At 41.7% G+C, this 9,762-nt stretch overlaps 1 pseudogene; it reads right to left on the bottom strand.

Moving 5' to 3' along the window:
- Positions 1–4,916: 4,916 nt before the first annotated feature.
- On the bottom strand, positions 4,917–5,358 carry LOC103606593 (annotated as a pseudogene).
- Between the last annotated feature and the right edge of the window lie 4,404 nt (positions 5,359–9,762).

A 9,762-nucleotide genomic window follows, 5' to 3' on the forward strand; every position in this document is an offset into this window, starting at 1 on the left:
CTGTTCACCATCCCCTTTCTTCCGAGCCACATTCTCCTCTGTCATCTTTTTGCCTGCTTCCCTCATCCTCCTCAGTGAAATTCAGCCGTGTTGCTTCATCAAAGTCTTTGGAAAACAGAGGTTCATTTTCTCCTGTGGCAAGAGAAATTCTTGTAGTCTAGCACTCAAAATCTTGGTTTCTTTCTTGAATAAGAAAAGAGAAAAATAATAGCTCTCAGTCTTTTGAATCTTCTGCATCAATGAGAACAAGATAACAAAATAGATTAATATTTCAAATTATTTTGCCACAATTGTAATACCTCAAAATTTGGTAATTATCTGGGTCGGCCCGGTGGCGCACTGGAGAGTGTGCCACTTGGGAGTGCGATGGCACTCCCGCCGAGGGTTCAGATCCCATGTGGAGACCGATTCCCACTCACTGGCTGAGCGCGGTGCGGGCGCAACACTGAGGGTTGCTATCCCGTTGCCGGTCCCCGGTACAGGCGCGACACCGAGGGTTGCGATCCCGTTACCGGTCAGTAAAAAAGACAAAAAGGAAAAAAAAATTGGTAATTATCTTATTATCTAACATTTATTGAGTGTGTAGAATGTACCAGATTCTATTCTAAGGTTCTTTCTTTCCTTTCTTTTTTAAAATTCATTTTATCTTACGAGGTAGATACCTCTATTACACCCATTTTATAGGTAAGAATGCTGAGGCATAAAGAATTAAGTAATTCGTATTAAATCACACATCTACCGAGTGGTAGAGTCAAGAGTTGAACCCTGGGTGACTGATTCAAGCATCTGTGCTGATAAATATTATGGTATATTGCCTTTCATACTAGTCAAAACCATACCTACTAGAATCAAAAGTAGTTTCCTGATTTAGCATGAAATGTTTTTGAGCATACATATGAAGCATTTTAGATATGGTTCAGAGATTGGTAATTTAGTCCAATTCTCACTTGAGTTTGCACTGGACACTTGGAAAAATGTAGAGAAATGCTAGAGAAATGTATTTTAATTCCGAGTTTTGACCTTTCACTCAAACCTTTGAAAGGGAAAACTTTTGCCTTGCTTTAGGTTTGCTACATGGTTAAGATAGAAAAAAGGACTAATGTGGAGATGACTATCTATCTATTTCTATCTATATCCCATATTTATCTATTTATCTATCATGTATGAAATATTTCACTGACATTGTTTTAGCTATTAGCAACCTAGTTCTTACTCAATTACTGAAGTCACAATGAGCTGAGTAAAAGTCCTTAATAAAAATCACAAATCTTTTACTCTCAAACTTCTCTTCAGAACTGACTAAAACCACCATAAAAAAGTCAACTGTCAGGATCAGGAGTGACTTGCGCTGTCTTCATATGTGGCTTACATTTCTACAGCAGCTCCTCAGATACTTTCTTGCTTCCAGGAGGGAAGGATGAATTATGAAAGAAGAAAATTACTAAAGGTTTATTGAGAACGTGCTTCTCTGTATAATATACATAAGCTGCCTGGCACAATGCAGGAACTCAATAAGCACTAGGCAACTTCTGTGCTTTGCGAGGAATGTGGAGGAGGAAACATGAATAGAAGGTAAAAACAAGTCTCTAGTTCAATAATTTCAAACTCTTCCAGAAATGACTTTTTCAGATTAAAAAGAAAAACCTTTTTAAAAATTCTTGTGTAGCACAGTTACCATGAAGAAGAACTTTAAGGACACTTACATGATAGAAACTTTGGAGAAGTAGCAATAATGACAAAATAATCTTTGGATTCAGAGGATTGAGACATTGACTTTTTTTTTCTTTCTTTTTTAAAAGTTTGTCTTGTTTATTTCCAATCTGTAGAGGTGATGTCCTCCTTCCCACACACATGCACATGCACACATACTTCATCCACCTGAATTTGCCCAACAAACTCTTTGTTTTAGAGTCATAGGGTCAAAGCTACACTTGGAAGTCCCTAAATGGGTGGTTACATTAGTTAGATTTGGTCTTTCAGAAAGAAGACAGTTGAAGTTCCAAGAAGCTGAGCCTTTATCCAGGGAAATTGGAGTCTTAGTGCAAGCAGCTGCAGCCTGAAATATGTGCAGACCCCCCTTTCCAGTGGCCACTCCTGAAATGCTCTCCCCTCAGGTGCTGAGTTCCAAGAAATGGTGAAGGGACTAATGAGGTTTCCCAGGCCACCCTTCCCCCCACCCCCTGGACACAAACCCCAATGGCAGAACCCTCTTTCCAGAAGCAGGGGACACACCTGCTTGCTGTCCTCCCTTAAAGAAACTTCCAGTCTTGTAAACTGTGGAGGCCCCTGAAATAATAAGCCTGACTGGTTCTGCTTTCCTTTCCAAGTGAGAAACAGGTGCACTGAATATGATGGCAGTCAAGGAAGGCTGTATCTTCCTCAAAGGTCTCAACTTGTCCCAGAGAGGAGAGGCAGTGGGGAGAATTGGGGACAGGTGGTTGCTATTACCTCAGGGAAAGAAAACAAAACAAACAAACAAACAAAAAAAGAAAAAAAAAAGGCAGAGGAGGGGTGGGAGTAGGATTTTACATTTACAGGGAGTGTTTTGCTGGAGTTTAAACTCAACTGGGCCTGTGAATTTGAAGCAGCTCCTTAGGAGGGAGATCAGCCAGTCATGGCCAAATAATCTTGCTCCTGAACTGATAGAAACTGGTAGATTAACCCAACCTGGCCATTTCCTCATGCTCCTTCTACTTCACTCCCTGAAACTGCTGTAGAAGCAGCACATTGGGCCTTGATCATGGATCAGTACAGAGCTGGAGGGAGTGCGCACTGGCTCCAACCTCCAATAGCACCCATTCCTTTCCACTTAAGGTTTGGAAAGTGTTCTCCAGTACTCTTGCTCAGTCTTGGGTCCAGCTAGCCACTTCCTCTCCCAAGACTGCAGGGTAGTCACCCCTATATCCCCCTTGCCTTCCTAACATTCATCTCACTGTCCTTGTCTGGTTCTGACTTCCCCACTAGACTCTAAAGTCCATGAGTCTGTCCATTCACTAATAGGTTCTTAACTCTTGGCCTGTGGCAGGTGCTTAATAAAGACTCTCAGCAAATTAGGTATAGAAGGAAATTATCTCAATACAATAAAAGCCATTTATGACAAACCAATGACCAATATCCTCCTGAATGGGAACAAGACAAGGATGCCCACTCTCACCACTTCTATTTAACATAGTATTGGAAGTACTACCCAGAGCAATCGGGCAAGAGAAAGAAATAAAGGTGCTTAAAAATATGTTCAGTGAATAAGTGCATCTAAGTCCTGAGCAGGCAGGGGAAAGGAGATCAGAGCACAGGTGGGGTCAAGTGTGAGGTCTCTGCTCAGCCAAGATGGGGCTGAGTTTGACATCTTCCTACAGGAGTTCTGAGAAGCAGCTCTCTGAGGCTTGGCTGAGAAGCTGTACAGGAGGCAGAACTGCAGAGGCAGGCCTGGGCTTCATGCACACCCTAAAGCTGATTCAGAGGCACTGGATAGTGAAGCCTTCCCTCCCACCACCCTTTTCCTGTTTTCATCACTGATTAAGGCAGGCCAGAGCAGAGGTGAGACATGGGCAGGCTACCGAACACTTGGACTCCAGTTCAGTCTCTTTTATCTTCAGATTAACCTCCTGACCTTGGGCAAGGTGCTTAATCCCTGTGGGCCACCATAATTTTCTCACCTGTAAAATCAGAGGACTGGCCCAGCTAACCTACACGGTAGATCGGTGTTCTAAAATCCTATGAGTTCATCAGAAAGGACACAGGAGACCCTAATCCAATCTCCATGGTAAGGTTTTCAGTGATTTGGAAAGGAAGAGATGAATCAGGGAGACAGTGGACACAGCATATGTCAGGACAAAGTAGGAGAAATTAAAGCTTATAACAGGTGGTCAATAAATATCTGTTGAATGAATGAATGAATAGTATGAGTAGGGTAGGAAGGCAAAGGAGGGAAGTGTAGCCAGGTTTCAAGCAGATTGAGGTCAGAAAGGCAACCTCTTGTTTCTTAGCACTTGGCTCAACAGTGGTGCTTTTTGCCATGAGCATTCTACTCCCTATTCTCCCTTTTTGCCTAAAAAATGGGACTACACTGAGCTGACCTTTCCCCCAAGGCCTGTGGCTTCACCTCTACCTTCAAAACTCTTTGCTGCCCCAGCAAGGGACAGTGGGGACTGCACCCTCCCTTTGAGCTGCTTGTAAAGATGTGGCCAGGGAACACGACCAGAGGGCTCCTTCTGGTATCTTCTTGAAGGGCTCAAATTGGCAAGCTCCTTTCCTTCCCACCTGCTGTCACTTTGTTGAGGATGAGACGAGGTACGGGTACGGACTGAGGGGCATCAGCTGGGACAGTGGGGTACTGAGTGGCTATGTCCTGTATAACCCAAGAGTGCTGAACTATGGAGCTGTCTGGGTAAATCCTGAAGCTTTGTCCCTACTCTAGGGTCTTCTGAAAATGGGCTGGGGTCTTCACCAGGGCCAAACTGGTGAACCAGAGAGACTTCTGGATGGATGAACAGTGCCAGCTCCAAGTGTGGGGAACACAGGCTTCCAGCCTCCCTACCCTGGCCCTGCCCCCCTCAGTTTTTGGTCTGATGTCAGCCCTTCTGCACAGAAAGTAGGGAAGGAGAGAAGAAAAGAGGGAAGGGAACCAAGGCTCAGAATTCACCAACCCAGACCCCCTTTAAGTCAGATAATTTGTGCTTTACAAAGAGATCGCTGATTCTGCTTATGAAAAAAAAAAAACCAAGCAAACCCACAGAGACTTTAAGTCAGATAATTTGTGCTTTACAAAGAGATCGCTGATTCTGCTTATGAAAAAAAAAAAAAACCAAACAAACCCACAGAGACCAAACAAATAAGACAAATCACAGTGAGTCAGGAAAAGGAGATCAGGAGGGAGAAGCAGGGGCGGGAGGCCGGGGAGGTCCAGGCAGGGGTCCTCAGGGCAGGCTAGCAATGTCTCTCTCTGGAGGGGGGTCAACTGGTTCGGGGCTGCTTCCGTTCGCTTTTCCTTCAGACATCATGGCTAGCTGCAGGAGAGCCGACCATTTCCTTAGTATCATATTTACAATGTCTCAGTAGGAGATGTTGTCACTGACCCCACCTATCACCTCCCAGATCATCTTCTTCATCTCCAGGTGGGTCCCCAAGCTTCTTCATTCTTTTTAATGACATCAGGTCATTTTTGGCTTCATTGCTCATGTCAAAACTCCATGTATTTGTCTTTGAAGACTGTGAGCTTTTCCGGCAGGTTTTCTTCATCACTATGCTTCTGGTCACAAAGAAACTTCTGGTTGACCTCAGCCAGCCTCCTGCCTTGCTGGGCTTTGAACAGCTGATCACTTTCCCTTCTTGGAACATGTTGCTGAGCATGCCCGACATGGTGAGCACTGGGCTCCTGCTGGCTTGGGGCTTTGTGGCCTCGATGAGGGACAAGGAGGTGGGACAGGCACCTAGTAGGAGCTCCAGCTGAGACATTTACTTTCTATTGGGTCTTGTCATTTATCTTCTTCCTTGATACTCTGTTTCTTTGCCTAAAATGGGGTCTTCTGTCACTTAGAAGAGACTGTGCAAAGACAAGGTCATGTTTGTGAAGGAGTCTCTAGTGCCTATTGGGTTTTCCCCCATAATTTACTGCTTCCACAGATGATTGATGTCTGTGGCTGGTCACAGGGAGTCTTCAAGGTTACTGGGATGTCATTCACTCAGCTGGGGAGGGCTTTGTGTCCCTCTGACTTATTCTGGTTTTTTATGTCACCTTATTGCTGGGAATATGTCTTATTCTATCCATTAGCATAAAGGTGTTCAGAGTTAATGATGAGTAAACAATATACATTTTATGTGTTTTACAGGAAATTACCTTTCTTTTGTATCTTAGGTGGAACAATTTGACTGTGCTTACAACTATTATTTGAACACATTTTAAAAATTGCTTTGGTCATTATTTCAGGCACTTGTAAAGTTTCCCCCTAAGATTCCTGCTAAAAGCCTTGTGCATTTAGATTCATGGCTATGCTTCTGGGCATTCTCCTGTTTGAGAAAAAAACATAAATACCTGCCAAAGTGCAATGGGCAGTTCTGGAAAAGTGATGATCACTCTGCTACTATCAATCTTACGGAAGTCTACCATTTAATTCTCTGGTCAGAAGCAATCATGTGCAGAAGACACAGATAATCCCTTAGGCATGAAACTAAGCTGCCTTATTCTGTAGATTCCATTTGCATGAAAAGACTTATGTCCTCGGCTTTCTCTATATTGTTTGTACTGCTCTAGTAGGAAAGCAGTATAGAAGTTTGATTAAGAGTAAGTCATTTTGACTTTTCATAGAACTGGGTCAAATCGTGACTGCTGTGTTTAAACTGTATGATGTTGGTCAGACCTCATAATTGCTTTGAGCTTCAGCTTCCTTATCTGTACAATCCTTAACCCAATGATGTCTTTCGAGTTAAATGACCAGCACTTAAACACAGATGGCTACATATTAAACTCTTAATAAGACCTGATTATTAAAACTAATTTTTAATTTTCCTTTGCAAAATTACTCTGCAGTAGTTTCACAAGTGTTTAAGTTCCTATATTGGAATATAAACTCAGTAGCTTCAAGCAGAGGTTTAATATGGTCTAAGCCCCTCAAATTGGAAAGCTGATGCAAAGCATTCATGAGGTCATCAGGGGTCCTGGCTGCAATTGTTCCTTCTCATAGCTGTGGTGGGTTGTGTTGAGACATCCATAATCTCTTACCAGGTTGCAAGGGCATGTGTTTGGAAGAGTGCTGGTTTGAGATAGTGTGTTGATAGCAGTTATGGAATTGGATTTTTCTGTCTGTGAAGCCAACTCATCGTCGAAACCAGTTAGTTGAATGTAGGGCCCTGTTCTCATAAGCTCCACATTCTGATTATTGATCGAATGGTTGCCTTCAGGGGGCTGTTGCCTTTGTTACAAGTTGAGCTGCACAAAAAAGCCAGGGCCAGAAGTGATTAGAGTACATGAGTTCACAGAGGCCACAAAAAGATTTTGATCAAGTTCTCTTTATTGTTTGTGACTAGCTGCTGAGTATTGGATGCTTAGAATATTATGAAGTTTCTCAGACTGGGTAAAACTGGATTAATTACATAACTTTAAATTGCCAGATGACAGGGTTAAATATATATATATATATATGTATATGTATATGTATTATTATTATTATTTTTTTGATATTTGAATTCCACTTTTTTTTTTTTTTTTAATTTCTATTGCTTTCGGTTGGCTCTTTCCCCAGCCTTGGGCAGTTTCTTCACGCACGTGTGCTGATCAGTACTTAATTGAGAGAGTCTCTGAAGATTTTCAGTTTTCTCTTTATGTCACTCTGTTTTCTCCAGGACTCTCCCTTGCCAGCTTTCGTTACCTTGGCCTCATTGGACTTCCAGCCTCATCTCTTCGGTTTAGGGACACCATGGAGCTTTAACTGAGTTTGTTCCCCTGGTGCCATGTGGCTCCTTCTTTGACTGTCATCCAATATCTGAAGTGCTTGCAGCTTCATGTATCGTGTCTAATCTTTAAAGGTATTTCAGGTGAAAGGGTAAATCCAGTCCTTGTTACTTCATCTTGGCCCAAAGTGGAAGTCTCTAGTTTTATGTTTTTTAATTAGATTGTACTATTTTCATCTCTTAGAAATAGAAATAAAAATAGCTTATTTGTACTGGACCAGACATATTCAGAACTCACAATTTAACTTTATGGACTTACCAAGTTATCACAGACTTCCAGACTCTCAATTTCCTCATTTGTATAAAATATATCTTTCACAAGGTTGTTGGGAAGCTTAAATGAGTAATAAATGAGAAAGAACCTGGCACTATGTATATGTCATGCAGTAGGCATAAAGATGTTATTTTATTTTCCTAGGTTAGATGTGTTGGTTAATTAAAAACTGGCTGCAATGTTTTAGACTAGGTGCTGGAGTTGGAAGGGTAATATGGAAGGTAAGAAAACATAAAGTATATTTTTGCTAATTTAATAGTCCTGCCAGTGTCTTTGAATTGAATAGTGGTGCTGGGCACTCTGCATTTTGGTTTCTCCCCATGTCCCATAAATGGGGTTTAAAGTACTATTATATTTGTCTTTTATAGGTCCTCTGAGGGGAAATGTGTCTTCATATCTTTTGCCCATTTTCTAATTGAATTTGTTTAACTGATGAGTTTTGAGAGTTATTTTATATATTCCAAATTTGTCGTTCGTTGGGTATGTGGTTTGCAAATGCCTTCTCTCATTCTGTAGTTTGCCTTTTCGTTCTCTATCAGGGTCCCTCATAGAGCAAAAAATTTTAACTTTATCAGTTTTTAAATTTGTTAAATTTTTTTCCCTTTTGTGCATCATACTTTTAGTGTCGTTGTCTGAGGACTCCTTATCAAACCTTAGATTCTGAAGATTTTCTCAGAAGTTATTTTCTATATTTTGATAGCCTTATATTTTACATTTAAATCTATGATCTTTTAAATTTTTGTTTAAAGCATGAATTTTAGGTCAAGGTTCATTATTTTGCCCATGGATATTTCACTACCCTAGTTAGTACCAATTGTTGAAAATACTATCTGCTATGGTTTCAATATCCCCCCAAGCTCATGTTGGAACTTAATCCCCAGTATGGTGGTGGAAGGTGGGGCCTTTGAGAGTGATTGGATCACGAGTCCTGTGCTCTTGTGAGTGGATTTATCCATTCATGGAGTAATGGGTTGACGGCTTAATGGGTTGTCATGGGTGTGGTTCTGATGGCTTTATAAGGAGAGTAGTGACAAGGTTAGCTCTCTTGCTCATGATGTTCTTGGCATGTGATACCACGGAATCCTGTAAAGAGCTCCCACTGAGAAGGCCCTCAACAGATTCACTCCCTGAACTGTGGACTTGCCAGCCTCCAAAACTGTAGAACGAAATTTCATTCTTTATAAATTACCCAGTTTCAGGTATTCTGTTTAAGCAACAGAAAACTGACTCATACACTACCTTTTCTCCTTTGACCTGTTTTTGCACTTTTGTATAAAATCAATTGACTGTACTTGTGGGTTCCATTGATCTATATGTCTGTCCACCTGCCAGTACCGCACAGTCTTGATTACTGTGGCTCTATAATAAGTCTTGACAGAATAATTCTTCCCACTTCATTCTTTTTCAAAATTGTTTTGGATATTCAAGTTCCATTGCCATTCCACATATTTTATTTTATTTCTTTTATTTATTTATTCATTTATTGAATCATAATTGATGATACATATTTTTGGGGTTCAACTTTGATGTATGTTGATTGAATCAATATTATTAGCATATACATTATTATGAATTATACTTATTCTTTATGCCCTTTATCCAATCTCTCCCCCTCCCCGTCTTCCTCCCTCCTCCCACCTCTGATAACCCTAGATTTCTTCTCTCCTTCTGAAAGAGTAACAGTTACTCTGTTCATTTGTTGCCTAGATGATCTGTCCAGTGCTGAGAGAGGTGTTCAGGTCCCCTGCTATTATAGAGCAGATGCTTCTTCTGTCGCTCTGGAATGGGTTTTGTGGAGAGAGACATCCTCTTCTTTTCTTTGGTCTCTGCTGGTGACTCTCGTGTCAATGCACTCGGGTGACTGGTGGATGTGGTAGTGCACAGTGGTTGTGGCATCTAGCTGCTTTTGTGGCAGCCATGGCTATTGTGATGGCTGTGGTGGGCCAACCACATGGAAGTGGTATTTTTGGTGTGCTCCTTGACTGGTTGTGGGAGGAGGTGTTGGTCTCTGGCTCTGTGCCTCAGGACCCTCAGGACCCTCA

Source organism: Galeopterus variegatus, unplaced genomic scaffold (genome assembly GCF_000696425.1).
Source record: "Galeopterus variegatus unplaced genomic scaffold, G_variegatus-3.0.2 Scaffold6717, whole genome shotgun sequence".
Taxonomy (NCBI): domain Eukaryota; kingdom Metazoa; phylum Chordata; class Mammalia; order Dermoptera; family Cynocephalidae; genus Galeopterus; species Galeopterus variegatus.